Below are 17,836 nucleotides of genomic sequence, written 5' to 3' on the forward strand. Positions count from 1 at the left end.
GCTACATTATATTAAAGCATCTCTCTTCTAATTCTTTCTATTGCTGCCTCAGTTCATCCTTTCTTTATTACAAAATGTGGATTCTTGTGCTTTTATTCAATAAGTAGCTGTTACCTTACTTCCATTTTACATCCTTGCAAAGCATTTTTCTATTTTAAGCATCTGTTTTCTCTCCCTGCTCCATTTTTTCTCAGTTTTTTATTCCTTCTGCTTATCCTTTAGTTTTCTGTATTCTTTCCTCATCCTCCAAGCCCCATTTCCTGTAGTAAAAATCTAACAGGTAAATATTAATGCTACCTTGTATGCTCTATTTGTTAGATTCTTGTTTGAAAGAACATTATGTTTGCAAAATGTCTGATTGTTACTGGCTGCTGAACTAACGTGAGCAAGTTTTCAAAGTTCTCTCTTCCACATAAAGACTGATTCCTTACTTCCTATAATACAAAAGTAAAGCAAATTAGTAACTGTAAATTAAACTGAGGATTATAACACTTTTCAGTTACAAGATACTTTTCTCCCAGGTATTTTTATGTAGATGGGTAAAAGTAAGTGCAACAAGTATTACCTTTCTTGACATGAGAACACAGATTGTATAAGATCCTAGCAGGAGGGAATTTTCTGTCCTAAATTCCTATTCTAACTGTATTTGACCCCACACTGGTCTTAAAAAAAAAGCCAAATCTGCAACAGGTGGCAGCTGCTTAGCCTGATGTACTTCTGACTCATTTTACTGGTTTTACATGCAGTCACAAGTGAGTTAAAGATGTGGATTTATGGGAGATATTCCTAGACCTGATATATGGAGTGGCAGTCATTTCTAGACAGATTGGACTTGTACAGATTGTCCTTCAGTTTCTGAGGCCAGAGGGTAGATATTTGCATCTATGTGTTTCACCATGCTGTTGCAGGTTTTTTTTTTTTTTCCATTGATTCCTTTGCTTTTTATGTTAGTTGTGTTTTCTAGAATGAGAATTTTCTCTCTTACGCATCACCTGCTCTGGTGTTACAATAACAGAAAATCAGAGGTAAAAACGCTAAAAGTTGTTTTCATGGTAAAACAGAACAATTGTATAATTCCCCATCTCCTTAAACAATATATACTTCAGGAAAAATAACCACTTTTCATCATTAGAAATACTAAATTGTTAAATACAATCCCAAAGGAATCTACTGGGGCAAAACCCATTAGTCTTACACTGGGCAAATGTGATGGCAGGTTGCACTTCCCTGAGGCTGTAATAGATGGTAATAGTCAAGGAAAGGTAGGCAGCTGAGGATGCATCTAAGGATTTGACTGCAATTAATCAGTGTATACATTGAAGTAGCAATGTAATGTTGATGGTTTTAGCAAGGCTACCATTCATTGGGCTGAGATAACTGTGTATACAGTTTAAGGTCTGCTGAGGTTCATTTAGAGTCGAGTCTTGCAGAGGAAAACACAGTTTGATTTCCATGGTCTGCCTTGTCTCATTTTTGAACAGAAAATAAAGGAAGCAAGCAGCAAGCATCCTTTCCAAATCACGGATATGTTTTCTGGACATTGGTTTTCCTCTTAAGTGCATAGAAGAAACTCATTCCTTCAAGTTGTGGGGCTTCAAACTCTGCTGTGTATGCTATTTGGAATTGCCTCTGTAAGACTGTGGTACATGCCAGAGATGTACCCTCTTGCTTTAAAAATGTGCAAAGTTCTCTGAGTCATTACTGTCCTTTCTGGCACACCCATGGCACCTGCCTCTAGTGGCTATTTGTCAAGAATAGTGAAGGCCAAGAATTCTTGTAAAGGTGGGCTATGAAACAGTGGTTTTGCTGAGTAAGGACCAGTGTACCAATCACCCAGAGCACTCTTTGTGCTACTGACACGCCGTGGACTTGCAGCAATTCTCTTCCTTTCTGCAGCCATGTTAGCAGCTACTGGAGATTGTTTAATACAGATTATCCAGGAGAGGCACAAGAACCATAATTTCTGTTATATTATCTTAAACCTGGAGTTTGAGAAGAAAAAAACCTGTAATAATGCCAATTACTAAGCAACAGGGCTTCAATACACAAGTGGCTGTGGTTGGTGGAGAAGTGAATTTTAAAAATCAGGGGCAAGTGATGGCAATGAAAGACTTTTTAAAAAAAGGTCATGTAATTGCTTTTTATTCCCTAGAATGTGTTCTATTAAGTTTACCTTTGCTACAGTCATTGGTTAGAAACATCATACATTTTAAGCCCAGAATGTTATGACAACTGGTGTAGCACAGGAGGTCAGCTTTGTAGAGTAAGTTTTATTTGGTCTGATAGATAATATTTCATAAAGTGTCAAGTCTTAAGTAAAAATATCCAGCACCAGAGAATCAGCCATAGCTATGGATTGTTTGAGGCACTAGCTATGTTTATTGTTGAGGACAAATATGCTGTTCCTAAACTATTTGTCATACTTTAACTTTGTACCCTGGTTTTGTATGTGGAAGAGTTCTATGCTAGCATATTTTATCTTCTTGGGTTTATACATTCAAATTGTCATCAAGTCACTTCTTAACCTCCTTTTTTTCAGTAAAACTTGTTGGATTTCTCTAAGTCATGTTTCCAAGTCTTAAAATATCCTTGTAGTTCCTTAAATTCCATCTAATTTGTTCTCCTTTTTCTTGAATTGAGGACATGACAACCAAGCAGAGGATATGAAAAGCAATCCAGCGGTCCTACTTTTTTCTCTATTTTCTTTATGAATTGAAGGTATGTACTAGTACTTAAATTTAGTAGTGGATTGAGAGTTTCTATTCAGTTTGTTACCCATCATGACCCTTAAGTCTTTTCCAGGATAGTTTTTCCAAGTATGGAGAATTCTAATCCTCAAATGATCTTCCAGCTCTATCTTATTGAAGAACTGTCATTTGCTACTAACCCATTTTCATCTTCGGGCAGATTTTTTACAATTTTAAGATATCCACTATTTTTACGCTGCCATGAGCTGTCCTGTCCAGACTATCTTGTAAAAGAATCCTGCAGTTTGAAAGACTTCCAAAAGTGTCATTCATGTTTGATGCACTGTCTTGAACTTTGAGACGGGACCTGCACTCACTGTGAAATATATTAAGAAAGTATTTGGTTGAGTGTTGGGTATCTTTAATGAAGGATTGGCCAATAGTTTGTGACTTCTGCGATGTGTAGTCATCCTTTTTAATGACTCCTTGTCCATAAAAGCTATCCCTTTTCTGATAGTTTCAAGCCCTTCTGTTCATATGTAAAAGCTCAAGACCTTCCAAAGGACTTTTCCTCTCAGTTCTTCCAAGTCCAAAGAATAATTTCCCCAAACATCTATTTCATAACTAACCCCTTCTTCACACATTGTTTTTGTTTCTATCTGTTCCCCATTTCTTTTGTCTTCTGTTCCAGTCCCCAAAAGAGCTTCCTCTCCTCACTTCCTTTCTTAGTCTGATAGCATCATGGTCTGGAGAAAAACTGAGTTAGAAGAGGCTACATAGTCAAGGAATGGAAGAAGGAGAGCATGGAGAGATGCTCTTCTGGAGCCAGCTGAAGTGATTGATCGCAGCACTTTCAACTGCTTGTCTGCCAATTGAAATGCAGCTCCGAGAAGAGCTCAGTGGATGGCCCTGCTTCAGGCAGAGAACATTAAGTTATCTCAAGTTTTAGTCAGCTAGCGCTGACTAAAATAACCTCAGTTTGCCTGGGATTAGGATGCACATACTTTACCTGATTTCACTATGTGACCTCTGGTGCTGGTGTGGAAACAAAACTTTGGGGATGGCAGTTTCTGAAACCAGTGTGGCTGCTGGCAAAGGGCATCTGGATGAATTTGGTCAATCTGAACTGTTTTACACACTATACTTCTACAATTCAGCCTGGATGTTTTTGTGTCTGAATGTTTTCTTACTGGCTTAAAAGTATTAATATTTTTGGTCTAGTTTGGAGTTAAGTATATATATTCAGCTAATAAAAATAAGGTTAAGTTTTAGTATATTCTCAAACTGAATTGCTGTATTTGATATAAACTCGTACAGCACTGTAAATAAATGAATAAAGAAAAAGTAACAGAGATTAAATGCATGAAAGTATGAATGATCGAATGAAATGAAGACAACTTTTCCAATTTAACAAAGCAATTGATCTAAAATTCATGAGGGGAAATATGTGCCATTCTTGAAATTATATATTAGATACCAATTTAATCAATGTGATTGATCACAAATTCTCTTTGAAAGAAGGACTTAAGACTATGTGTGAATGAATGCTTTCCTTCAAGCATACCAGCATTGTTGTTGCTTGAGTGCTTATATTGGGTATATTCCTATATGTTGGAACACAGCTGCTGCATGCAGCACTGAGTCTAGTTACAACCTGATGCTGCTATAACTTTATGTTGTCCTCATCTTAATATAAGAAAATAGTAGAGAGGTTATTAGTCTGAATAACACAGCCCAAAGCATTTTAATAAAATAAAATTTTTATGTCTTCAAACCAAATGAAGTTAAATTGATTGTTTAAAGGACATCTAATGGGATTATTTAATTCCTTAAAAATAACTGATATTATAAAATATTTTACATTCTTTGCATTTTTAAGGCAAGAAGGAATTCTTACTCCATGGAAGAGGCAGCAGATGATTTAGCCAGAATGGAAACCAACCAAAATCACCACAGAGGACAGGAACCCAAATAATCAAATTGTCAAATAAACAAAAGTAAAGAGCTAAAAGCATGAGGTTACTATAAGCTATTTTCTATAATAACCCTCCCACTCCTTGAAAGAAGAGAGAAAAATCACTAGTCTCTTTATAGAGTACATCAAATCTCATTTTGTTCTAATGTGTTAAAGTGCACACTGAAAAAGGCAGAGTTGACTCCTGGGGAAATAATGTTAAATCAGTTCAGAAAAACGAAGTTTGGAAAAAGACTTTCATTTTCCTTTTAGTATTGCAACAAATGTATTCATCTGCCTAGGTAATCTGGCATTTTAAATAACTTCACTCTTAAGCTCTGTCAATTTGATCTCCCAAGGTTAATTGATTATTTCTACAACAGTCTTGCCAGAAAAGATCAGAGCTCTTACGTCTTTCCATTAATCCTTGCTGTTCAGGGAGAGGGTGCAAAATGACAGTACTACTATTGGCTTAAATCTTTGCAGGTTTCTTATTTCCCCCCTCCCTAAAGTTTTATCATGTCTGATTAGTTTCACATCACGGCACTCCATTTCATTAGTTTCACTGACATGGCATTTCAAGTAGGGTTCTAATGATGGGAACAGCAAATCTACTGTCAAGCATCCATTGCTGGTTACAACCCAAGAGCCCTAACCTCGTATTAAAAAGGGTGCTTGAGTCAAGGGTAGGAAAGGAACAGTGAAAAATTGAATTTACTGGGAGAGAAGGCAAAAAGTTTTGTAACATCGCTCTCCTAAAATTGGCATTCAGTATTTTGCTGCGGTAAACAACCATCAGCATGCGACACAGCCTCTCTGGGCTTTTCAAGAAGAGACAAGCTTTATCAGCAATTGCTGTCACAGTCCTTCTTTGCGGTGGCATCGGCAACACAATGGGGGATTAACCCTCACACGAGGCAGTGTGACAACTCATCAGTTGAAAAACAGAACCTGGTCAAACGGCAGCTTTTAAATCAGTATTAAAACCGCTGGCATAGACAATCTCTTTAAAACAACTAGACAAAAGCCCTGCTGCGGTTTGTGGGGAACCCTCATTTATTTGAAACGATGGCAAATTGTGTTTTCCTATCTGGGAACAAAAATATTTCCAGCCCATTCCAGGCTGGAAATAATCAGAAGACAGAGATTCATTTCTGTTATCAGCCCCTTCTCTTTTTCACCTCTCCTCTCCTCTTCCCTTAAATTTGTTTGGCAGTTATACCTATAAGCTGTTTCCCCTTCCTTTTGTTTTGAATGAAAATGAAGATCTGACAGGCTTAAAGAGATGCTTCTTAAAGACACAATTAGCAATGGAGGGAAAAGTCTCTGTCAGTGGCACTCTTGTGAACGGGAATTGCAGCTGGTAAAATTACCAGCCTGTAGCTGGTCAGAGCTGGTCACCCTTCCAGGATGTGGGAAGGCTAGCAAAGTGTGTCGTGTTCTTTGCTCCTCTTAAGTTTCCAGCTAAAATCACTACTGCCTTAAAATCTGAAAAAAAGGGGCCACAGCTGTTTTTAAGTAACCCTGGAGGTGTCACAATCAGCAGGATTTTATTAGGTTTAGTGTATTAAATGATACAATGAAATACTAATGACCATCTCCCTTTGCTGTGGTTACACTTAGATCAGCAACAGCAAAGTCATTTAAAAAGATCCAGGGCACCAAAATTAAAACATGTGTAAATTAAACACATGTGAATGCACAATATGTGGCAAATTAATACAGAAAATACTGAGAAATGTGCATCTTCAGGGTTTGCCTGCACACCATGATGTGACAGGTATTATTGCCCTTTGTACAATTATTTAAACCCTGTAGGAATTCCCAGTGTCAGAGTATGTCAGCATACTGTTATTAGACAAGTTTAATTAGGATCTACCCTGCTGCTCCTAACAAGTATTTAATTAACTTCTAGGCAGGGTAATTAGCTTTAGATTGTGGCTGATTTTCTGCCTCACCTTCTGTTGACACTTGGCCTACTGTAAGGCAGCTTGCTTTCCTGACAGTGTAATGGATAGTAGCTTTGGGAAGACTAATATCAAAGCTGACTAGTCTAATAAAAAAAAAAAAACAAACCAAAGATGAAAAGAAAAAACAATGACTACCAGGTCAGGGTCCAGAGGAATAAAAAAAAAACAAACCACTCACCACACAAGCAGACAGAAGAGCTTGGTAGTGGGAAAGAAGCAATCTGATTTTAAGCATTGCAGGAGAATAGAGAAAAAAAAGAGTGATATTGAAAAAATCAAGCAAAGCAAAAGGATCGAAAGATATTTATTTCATATATTTCTTTAAACTGGATAAAAGATGAAGCTTAATTCCTATTTACATAGCAGTACTGAGGTGTGCCTGTACCTTTGTGAAAATTCTCTCCAATATAAATGAATACTTGAATCCCTATTCTAAAGAAATATGCCTCACTTCCCATCAGCACAGTAAAGAATATGCCTCAAAGTGAGCATTTAAAACAATTAGCATAGACCAAATGGACCATAGCAAATTGGTCAGGTCACCATTTAACCCGTTGGTGGCTTCTTGAAGAGCTCTCTGATTTCCAAGGGTGTAGCTTTTGATATATAGTATGCTATTCTTCTACGCAGTCCTGATATATCATTAAAAATAATGGGACTGCATTCAGTGCCACAGCTACAAAAATTTTGGGGCTAGAGGGAGGGAACACTCAGGAATTTAAAAGCCTTTCCCTATCATTAGGACAAAAGGGTTATAATTCTCTTGCATTTTGAAATTAGAATAATTTCTTAAAAAGTCTTTTAATTTTTTGCTGAGTGCCCCAGGTATCAAAGTGTTGGTTCTTCCAAACCTGCCTTCAACAGAAATACGCCAGCATTGCTCCAAAGCATTCCCTCTTGCAGAAATACTGCAGCTGGGGTTTCCATCATTGTTAGAGCAGGCAAATGTTCTTCCAGTCAGGCTCAGCTTGACTATTAAGATTAGCCCAGAAATATCCAAATAATCACCAAAATATTGTTTGAAGGGGGACTCACATGTTTAACATACATTTTTATTATAGCACGCCAGGTGATTTACACAGACTGCTGTTTGTTTCACATTTCTGCAGCGGCTCTACTCTGTGAAGAGGTGGCAGCACTGTTGAGCTGAGCAGGGGGAAAACCAGATTTAGGACTGCAGATCCAGTGAGGATGGTGTGCTTGGTATTTCTCGCTGAGGCTGAAGAAATTTCATCCTGTTAGCTGACCATCTCCTTTGCAAGAAGGCCAAGGACTGGACTGCAGTTATAATGAGATGGTGAAAATGATACATCTGCATCCCATTTGTTCCCAGGCATGAAAAGCTGCCTCCGAGACCATAGAAAGCAGTGACTGAGGTCTTTTAGCAGTTACTTAAACTAACAACCATAATTTTGGATACTTTTAACAATAGCTAACTTCCTGCTTGGTGAATAATGACACTAAAATAAATTCTGAAATAGGTATTTTGGTTGTGGTTTTTTTTTTCTTTTTTTTGTTTTGTTTGTTTGGTTTTTGTTGTGTTATTTTTATTTTTGAGATTGCAAAGTTTGTACTATCATCAGCAGAGAAAACAGATCTCTTGCATTTAAAATAGGGTTAACTAGGAAATGCCTCAGCTCGCTGTAACCTTCTTTTGATGTAGAACTCTGATTTTATGTTGTTCTGTAAAGCAAGAGTGTAGCTGGAGTTAGGTTCAGGACCCTGGGAGAAACCTATGAGGCATTTTGTATGTGTTAAAGAAAACTCTGTGAAATAAGCCTCTTAACCAGTAGGTCTCTTAAGAAAAAAGGAAGAACAGGAAAAACTGGTCAAAGTGTTCAAGGATTACTAAGGATACACAGATCACACTTCCCTTTTCTTGGGCTGTTCAAGTGCACTTGCTAAAAAGATTTTAAGGGTGTTATATCAGACTTTGACAACTGAAATTGTTGAACGAATTTTAATATCTTGTGGCGAGTTGACCCTGGCTGGATGCCAGGTACCACCCAAGTCTCTCTATCACTCCCCTCCTAACCTGGATAGGGAAAGAAAATATAATAAAAGGCTCGTGGATCGAGAGGGAGAGACACCTACCAGTTACTGTCATTGGCAAATCAGACTCACCTTGGGGAAGTTAACTGAATTTATTACAAATCAAATCAGAGTACGATAATGAGAAGTAAAATAAAATCTTAAAAACACTTTCCTCCAACCTCTGCCTGTTTCCTGGGCTTAACTTTGCTCACAATTCTCTACCTTCTACCTCCAGTAGTGCAGAAGTATGGGGAATGAGGGCTGTGGTTAGTTCATCACACCTCATCTCTGCTGCTCCTTCCTCCTCATCCTTCCCCTGCTCTATTGTGGGGTCCCTCCACAAACTTCTCCAATGTGAGTCCTTCCCATGGACTGCAGTTCTTCACAAATTGTTACAATCTGGTCCTTCCCATGGGACACAGTCCTTAGGAACAGACTATTCCGGTGTAGGTGCTCCATGGGGTCATAGGTCCTGCCACCAAACCTGCTCAGTATGGGCTCTTCTCTCCATGGGTCCACATGTCCTGCCAGGAGCCTGCTCCAGCAAGGGCGTCCCATGGGGTTACAGCCTTCTTTGTGCATCCACCTGCTCTGGTGTGGAGTCCTTCACAGACTGCAGGTGGATCTCTGCTCCAATATGAACCTCTGTGAGCTTGCAGGCACACAGCCTGCCTCACCGTGGTCTTCACCACAGACTGAAGGGCAATCTCTGCTCCAGTGCCTGGAACACCTCCTTCCCCTTCCTTCTCCACTGACCTTGTTGTGTACAGAATTGTTGCTCCCACATATCCTTGTTTCTCTCTCCAGTTGCAGCTGCACAACAACTTTTTGTCTTAAATTTGTTGTTTCAGACATTCTTCCACTGTTGCTGATGGACTTAGCCTTAGTCAGTGACAGGTCTGACTTGGAGATGGCTGAAATTGGCTCTTTTGGACATGAGGAAGTTTCAAGCAGCTCCTTACAGAAGCCACCCTTGTAGCCCACCCACTACCTTGATATGAAAACCCAATACCTATCTATTTCCCTATCCTTAGGATGCCTGCAGCACCACAGCGTGAGTCAGAAATGCACCTGTTGCTGCACAGATATAGCAAACCTTGAAGATCTTCAAAGTTTTGCAGAATCTGCACTCTGATAGAGCTGCCCATTGGATGTTGCCACATCCTCGTTGCCCAGGAAGGCAAGTTGAACTATTTGACTGTCAGCTTTAGCATGGGCTAGTACTAGGCACCTATTTGACATGGGCTAGTACCAGGCACCTGTACCATGGCTAATATTAGCGTTTCTGTGTCGGAGTGGGGGGCACAGAGATGACTGACTACTGTGAGAAGACATCAGGAATGTTTGAATGTCCTGATGTCAGAGACAGTCCAGTCACCTCCAAAATATTTTATGGTTCTGAATTGCCTTTATCTCAACCCTACATGTTTGTATTTTTGTTTGGTTTTGGTTTTTGATTTGGTTTGTTTGGGATTTTTTTTTTTTTTGGTTCGTGTGTGTTTTATTTCCCTGCTATTTTATTTTCTCCCCTGTCCTGTTGATTAAGGGAACTAATGTAGCAACTTGCTGGGAACTTGGCATCCAGCCATGGTAAACCCACGACAACTCCCCGGGGCAATGAATACTCTTGGAGAAGTGGAAGAGGACCTCAAGGGTGTGCCATCATTTTCCAGTCTAGATTTCAGGAGAAAGAGAAAGAAGCAGCGAGAGGAACCAGCCATACATTGATGCACTCTTTCATATGCCAGCGCCTACAATAAAGAAATTCAGTCTTCAGAACAATCATAAAAAGTGTTCTTTACAAACACTTCACTTTAAAATTGATTGATGTGCTTCAGTGAACATTTTAGAATGCAGACCACAACACTGAAGAATGTAAATGAGCAATATGACCCAATAGATGAGATCATTAATTCTGTAATTTCTGTCACAGAATCACAGAATATGCTGAGCTGGAAAGAACCCAGAAGGATTGTTGAGTCCAGCTCCCAGCCCAGCACAGGGCCATCCCCAAGAACCACACTCAGTGCCTGAGAGCATTGTCCTAACACTTCTTGAACTCTCTCAGTCTTGGTGTTGTGACCACTTCCCTGGGGAGCCTGTTCCAGTGCCCAATTCACCTTTGGGTGAAGAATCTTTTTCTAATATCCAACCTAAACCTCCCCTGACACAATTTCAGACCAATGGTCACCACAGAGAAGAGATCAGTGCCTGCCCCTCTTCTTCACCTTGTGAGGAATTTGTAACTGCAGTGAGGTCTCCCCTCAGTCTCCTCTTCTCCGCACTGAGCAGACCAAGTGACCTCAGCTGCTCCTCACACGCTTTCCTCCTCAAGGCCCTTCACCATCTTTGTGGCCTCCTTTGGACACTCTCCAACAGTTCAATATCTTTTTTATTGTGGCACCCAAAACTGCCCCCAGCACTCGAGGTGAGGCCACCCTAGCTCAGAGCAGAGCAGGACAATCCCCTCCCTTGCCCAGCTGGTGATGCTGCCCCTGATGCCCCCCAGGACAGGGTTGGCTCTCCTGGCTGCCAGGGCACTGCTGACTCAAGTCCCAACTTGCCATCAACCAGGACCTCCAGGTCCCTTTCCATGGCACTGCTCTCCAGCCTCTCATTCCTCAGCCCTCCATGATGTCATTTTCTATCAGCCAAATACCCATTATATATTTTCTGAGTTCCTTTTATTTTTTATAGTCTGCACGTAAGGATTGCATACCCAGAGGAGTTTTTGGATAGCATGATGATGGATCCCTGCCTGTAGGGCTTGTAGACAAGACAGGCAGCTAATATGCTACAGCTTCTATGTACAGTATAGTTCTCAAACCAAATGCTGTTCCTGTTGTCTGTCAAACATTTCAAAGTAGACAAATGTATGTGGGTCAGTGTTCATGAACATACATATCTATAATCAAGATGAATTGCAGAACTTGAATGAGGCTGGTTAAACATTTAATTTAATTCTTTTCCGAGAACATGAAATGCTCAATTTATCTCATAACCTCCTTGGCTGTAGCTATCAGGAGCACTAATCGCGCCACTGTGGGATTAGAAGGAATTGGCTGTTTCTCCTTGCCTCATAAGACCCCAGAGGTGTGATTATCTCATGGTTACCACACCCCTGTTGCGTCTCAGTGCTTCAGTGAAATAAATGAACTGTTAAATTGACAGTTATAAATGAAGTTCCTGCTGACCAGCTGACTTTGTGGCTTTTTGAAAAAAAAAGGGAAAAAAAAAAAGAGATAGATATTAGAAAATAGTAATTTAAAAAAATTGTTTTCTAATTATTTTGTAGCTTGTTTCCTCCTGAACTTGTAGTATGAAACTGGCATGACAGAAAACTATCCTCCTACCCTGTGTTTCTTGCCATGAAATCTGATATATAGGAACTCAGAAAGCTCAGCATGAACAAGCAGAAAAACGAAGCAAAAAAATATGACTGTTAGCTGTCAGAAAAAAGTCATTATATAGAGTGTATTAGTAGTTCAAATGCATCAGTCACAGGAGACTGTTTGTCAGGTTACATCTCACCCAGAGCAATGTATTTGGCTTTTATCCTTGTGACAAATGATTTCTCAACTTCTGTACTGCTGGCAACCAGCCAAGAGACTAAAGTGACTGTAATATGCCCCCCCTCCCACTGCTGTCTCACCCAGCAGTGTCTTCAGCTAGAAAGTTCATTCTCTCCTCACATGTGCACGTGTCCATGGCCTGGCCACAGAAATCCCATAGCCAAGCTCAGGGGACGGAGCAACAGCTCCCACAGGAACCATCTAGTTGTGCTGTTAACTGAAAAAAGGTACTAGGGAGAATAAGAACAAATGGATTTTCCTTTTCTCTCTCTGAATACCTGCGCTGGTATTCATCAGTTTTGTACTTTTCCCCCCTAAATACTGCAGATAACTGAAGGACAATTTGCCAGAGGAGACCTTTTCCCTTCATTTTCACATAAACCCATGCCTGCAGCTTGGTCACTGCTACTTTTGAAGTCCACAGGAGTGCACCTTGTTAAGGAAGGCACATTAAAGCATCCTTTAGATGGAGATTCTCACTTTTAAGATGTGTTTTTCACCTTTTAGGTGGTTCTTGTCCTTTTTCTGGGAACCACTCTTTGAATCATGATTACAAATTGGGCAATTCCAGCAGAGGCAAACTAATGCCAGATTCAGTAATATGCTGCTCTATGCACTCCTACACAGTTTTCCGAAGATGGCACTGGGTAGTTTTGGTGATCTGCTGGTAGCTCATTTTGCTTTCATTATCCATCCTAACCTACAGCTATTTTCCACTTGTTTTCCCCACACTTTTTTCTTTTCCTTGTTGACTCATACCTCATTGTCATCTACAACGCCATTTGCAGTATGACCTTGTAAATATTGTTTAGGCAGAAGACTGCTTTCTGTACAAGAACTGTCACTGAAATGTCACCTAATGGAGTTTGGTGAGTTCCCCACCTTTAATTCAGACTGCAATGGCCCTATTTTATGGATAAATCGAGATCCTTCCCTCTTTTAATAGACAAATGCTCATTTACTTGTGGCATTTGCCTTCCACTTGCAGAGTAATGCAATCATCAAATGAGAGGAAATGACATCCATTTCATGAGTATGTTATGCTGACAAAGCAATGTAAAAAGGTTTTGCTGAACATCATAAGTTGTGTCTGCTCTATAATCAGTTATATGAGCACCTTTCAGCGGAGCAGAGAATCTGGTGTAGTGGGCAAAAAGGCATATCTGCCTATGGAGCTGTGGTTCTCTACAAAGTGTCTACCAGCACGGTATCCAGGCAGTCCCTGGGATTCACTATGGAAAACAGACTCCAAGAGATCTAGTTAAGGGAAATGGGCATTGCATAAAAACTTGCAGATCTGAATTTCCACTTGAAGGTTATGTCTTGCTGTTAATCTTTCCTTTTTTTTTCCTGCAAAGCTTGTTGCTTTTGCTTGGGTTCTCATTTTTTACTGTCTCCTCAGTTAAAACATAAAATTTAAAGTGATTGGTTTGGTTTTACCCTTTTCATAGCAAAAACTATTATGTTCCTTTTAGGTAGCACACAGTAAGTACTAACATATATATTTATGAATTCTCTATACACATGCATTTTTCTGAAGCAGTGACATATGTATCTAGCACCAGTTATGGCATTGAGCTGAAATATTTAAGTGCAGCTTTTGCTTGTTGACATGTCTCTAAAACACTAACAATATTGTACTGTTGAAGCAGAAAATGCCATTATTATTTACTTTTAAAGAGAAAGATATGTCTGCAAGAATTACAGTTTGCTACTATCATGAGTTTTAAAATAAGATACTAATTTTAAATACTTGGTGATTGGCATCTGATTGAAATGCTATAGAAATAAATAACATTTCTTTGTTTATTGTGGGAGATAATTGTATAGAAAGTATTTTTTCTTTTCTTTCCTTTACCCCCATTTTGTCTGTTCTGTACATCAGAAAAAACCCCAAACCTAGGGGAAATTATAAGGTTTTCCTATTGCAAGCAGAACAGCTACTTCCCATATCTGCACATCTTTATCCCATCCCAATAAGGCAAAGTCTGGTATATTCCTCCTAGCAGTGCCAAACTTATGGCAATAGCTTGCTGACAGTTTCCAAAATGTGCTGCTGATCCAAATTTATTGCAGCTAAAAGTAGTCTTTTATCTCTGGAAGTCTCTAAAGCAATCTTAAGGAGAGTGGCTTTACCAAGATAAAATAGTCTTTTTAGAATGTTATTTTTTTTCTCTTACATTTCTACTTATATTGTAAGGTTAAATGAGATTCAATGTAATCTTATGACTCCAAGAGCTAGAATACAAGGAGCATCAGAAGGCATGGGATACCACTGTAAAAGCTGTTGGTGCTGTCAGTTGAAAAATTGGCAATGGGAATAGAAATGGGTTGTCAGAGGAAAACCCCACTAGTTTCTTCTCTTTCCCGTCCAGATTTTGATTAACCCTTAACAACCAAGATGTCTTTATTTCTGCGTGAAAGAACAGCCTTGGACTTAGGGAACACTGAATTCATTTTGTTTTCATAACTCTTCTCTGTTAACATTTAATTTCTGCTTCTGAAAGGATACACAGTCAAAAGTCTGTTATTTAATAGACCAGCTGAACTGGTCTATTAAAAAAAATCATAATGAAATGAAAAGTAACATTTCTGTGTGGAAGTGTTCTCATGTCTCTGTATGAAGATATGCATGAATGTGTATGTGAATGCACACACTATGCTTCATGTATTTAAGCTTGCCAGTATTCAAATCTTCAAATCTCCGGTGAGACATTGGGACAGTTGACTGAAGACTGTCTGGCAGCTTTTTTTTTTTTTTTTTTGGAAATTAAGTGAATTCTCAGTTGAATGCTTGCTTTTGTATGTTTTATCTGTGGATGCAATAATCTCTGGTTTTGCCAGACATTATGGCTGTCAAATAGCTCATGAGACTGATGGATTGGAACCTGCCTAAATCCCATGTTGTTCATCTTTGAAGAGCTCATCCTCAGACTGGAACTGGGAACATTACAGGAGGACTTGAAGAGGTACAGAAGAAAAGTGACAGTAAAATCACTAAGTGTGCCTGTGTGCTTAGGGCTTACCAAGCGGTGAAGAGAAGCAATTCACAGACAGTGCAAACTAAAAAGGAGCTATACTCAGTTTATGAAAAGGAAAAGAAAAAGGAAAATGCAAATAATTTATTTCAGTGTAGGTGGGACCCACTGAATGAGGAGAAAAATACATTTGCATTGGTGGTATATTTTGGTAGCCTTTTGTCATCAAGATCTTGTCACAAAATTGTCTTTTTAAAATATATATGTTGTATGTGGCCAGCTGAACAGTGAAATGGTTATCAGTGTGGTTATTTGATGCAACAAACAGTTTCCCCTCTCTGCTCCTCAGACTTCTCTGACATTATCTTAGGGATAGCACTTTTCATCTGCTCTCCTCAGGACTGCAATGTTGAATACAAATTGGACAATAAATGTGTGGATAAAATCTGCAGATAGGTGTGGCAGAGGGTTCACAGTAATTCCATCGGTAACAGTTCTTCACCTTATCTCCGAGAGGGTCAGGCACAACCTCCCATGGTGTCATTCTGAAAAAATGCCACTGTCTTGAGGACATTTCTTTAGGAGGTAACACATGGATGAAATATCCACCAGTCAGAGGAGCTGCTGGAGATGGGAACAGTGGAGCAACTGCTTGAGAAGGCCTCTCTGACAGCTGATGAAATCAAGTTCTGCCCTCAGGAGCTGCCCGAGGGATGTGGGAGGCTGGGATGATTGCATAGTTCCAGTGCATGCTGTGACAAATAGTTCCAGAGATAGGTTTTGGAGGGCTCTGACTTATGCTGCTTACACCTCTGTTAAATACCACAGCTCTGTTTTAACCACAGGAATTAGTCAGCAGAAAGCACATACTTTCTTGGAGCATAATTATCTTAATAGTTCAAATTAGCACCAGGAGAGAAAGACCAGAAGGCTTTGCAATTATCTTCTGTTTCTCTTTGCTTTAAAGTAAAAAAATAATAAATAATTAGAAAGAGCGAGTTATTAAATCCTGTGGGAAGCCCTGACTCCATGGAAGATGGCAGTATCTTTGCCACTGACATCACTGAGATAGGATCTCCTCACTAATATCTAATCATTATTTTATAGTTCCACTTTGATATAACTTGTAGAAATGAATCTTGTGGTTATTAGATTAAATTTACAACTTTTCCAGATGCAGAAGTGTTTTAGGACATGTAGCTATCATGGTCTGCTTATCACTATATTTTCTGAGCGTAATGATGCCTTGAGGAATTAATTAGAATTTTATCCCCGCCCCCCCCCCCCATAGATGCAGTTAAGCTTGTTTTCCATACAACCATAGCATTTTGCTGAGCAATGAAGAACTAAAAAGGCATTCTTTTAAATAGCAGGCAATTTTATAAAAAACCTTCACATTTTTAATTGTTATTTAATCGGTGTTGTCCCGTTAGTACTGAAGAGTAAAGGATTGTGTGAAAATTTGGAGAGTAATTTTGGATTTTTGTGTGATCTCACTGATCACACAGTAATTAAAACATGAGATTTCTGTGAAACCACTCTATAAGATCTTGAAGAAGTTACAAGCTTTATGTTTTACTCTTACTGATATTCTAATTTTAGTAAGCCTTCTTGTCTTTTAGGACAGATACTACAAAAGAAGCATGAAGACCTGAGTATCTCATTTCTGTGTAATTTGCTAAATTTACAGGGAGATGGAAACTCAACTCAGGGCAAAATATGTAAAAAATGCTTATGATAAAATTACTTGTATCCCTCTTATCCTCCTACCCCCAACCCCTCTTAGCTAGAGACAATCCTAAGAATAAATTTCATTATAAGATTTCTTGCTGGATAATATGAATCACATATGCCATATATCTCCTGTAAGAAACTCCAGGTGACTCTACTGAAATGAATCAACCTGTATGCCATGTTCACAGGTCTCCTGATTTAGGTATTGCAGCCCATGGAGGATTAACTATGATCAAATGTATACATTTCTGTAACCAGCCATTTCAAATTCCTTGAATTGGTGCATTCTACATAAATAAAAGAACCTGATTTTGTGCTTTGAAATCAGTCCTTTGCCTTCTGTTTGCTGCACAATGCCATCTGACTTCTTAAAAATTGACTGATCCTTTTTCTTCATCTGCACCTGCTCTGCTTCAGAAATACCGCTTCGGGAAATCTTGGGCTAGTTCTGTCTGCTATGACGTTAGCTTTGCCTTCAAGAGCAAGGAAGATGTGAGGTGAAAAAAAAAAGAATGTGTAATCCAAAACAAGGAGAGGGAAGTGATTCATTTGAACACTCAGCGCATTTCAATTTCATTTGACAAAAGAATGAAAAGGCTCCTAGACCAGTGTGTTGGTAAATTTCTTGCAAATAGACACATTAGCTATCATCAGCCTACATAGGCTGTACGCTTGCACTACCAAACCACTTAAGTAGGTGCTTTACTTTATGTTTTTTATTGTTTTACCTACTTTGTTGAGACGATTCAGATGTATAAGTTTAAAGATCCATGTAATTGCTTTGGACTGGAGCTCTGTGAAGTGAATTTATTTTCTGTGATATAAGAAGATTCAGCCTACATCATTCTCAGCATTCTTTTTCTGGAGTGAGATTTGAAAACTGCTATACCAAGGAAGTGTTACTGGT

At 39.1% G+C, this 17,836-nt stretch overlaps 1 long non-coding RNA gene across 3 annotated transcripts in view; it reads right to left on the reverse strand.

Moving 5' to 3' along the window:
* The window catches only part of LOC140684733 (uncharacterized), a 436,917-nt gene that overhangs the window by 144,241 nt on the left and 274,840 nt on the right, over positions 1 to 17,836 (reverse strand). The gene's annotated exons all lie outside the window — the stretch shown is intronic.

This window comes from Taeniopygia guttata, chromosome 1 (assembly GCF_048771995.1).
Source record: "Taeniopygia guttata chromosome 1, bTaeGut7.mat, whole genome shotgun sequence".
NCBI classification, from domain to species: Eukaryota; Metazoa; Chordata; class Aves; order Passeriformes; family Estrildidae; genus Taeniopygia; species Taeniopygia guttata.